This window comes from Phallusia mammillata, chromosome 3 (assembly GCF_965637545.1).
Source record: "Phallusia mammillata chromosome 3, kaPhaMamm4.hap1.1, whole genome shotgun sequence".
Taxonomy (NCBI): Eukaryota; Metazoa; Chordata; class Ascidiacea; order Phlebobranchia; family Ascidiidae; genus Phallusia; species Phallusia mammillata.
The window spans coordinates 17,592,099-17,592,793 of NC_137254.1; positions in this window are offsets into that span (position 1 = coordinate 17,592,099).

Here is a 695-nt window from a genome sequence, read left to right on the forward strand (position 1 = left end):
GGAAGTCACGCAACATACGCCGTAGAATATCCGTCAATTTCGGTATGTACGGAAGTGTCACAAAACCCTCTGTTTTTGGATGGGTTTTGGATACAACGGCTACCCCAACTGGATTCTCCGTGATGGACGGGCAACGTGTCCCAAACAGGTGACCCATCCAAAAACAGAGGGTTTTGTGACACTTCCGTACATACCGAAATTGACAGATATTGCGTGACTTCGGCGTAGCGGTTGGCGTTCAACCTGCCAATACTCTCCGCAAGCTACTGAGTCACCCGAAAGATCCAATCGACACCCTTGAACAACGTGGTGTTGTATATTCTATTCCCTGCGCCGAGTGTCCGTTAATATATATCGGGGAGACTGGAAGGTCACTCAACACCCGCCGAAAAGAACATCAACGGGATGTTGCCAACAGCGACGCAAAGAAGTCGGCCCTGTCCAATCACGCGGTATCACAAGGCCACCGTATTGATTTCAATGCGGCATCTGTTGTGGCCCGGGAGCCTGACTACAGGAAAAGACTATTTCTTGAGTCATGGAATATTCACCAACGGGTCAACACAATGAACATCAAAACAGACGTGATGCTGCCAGCGTGCTACAGGCACCTGCTTAAAGATTAGAGGGCCAATCATTTGTTATCGCGCGGTGTTTTCGTTGCGTTGTTACGTGCTTGCGTTCTATTCTTTTTT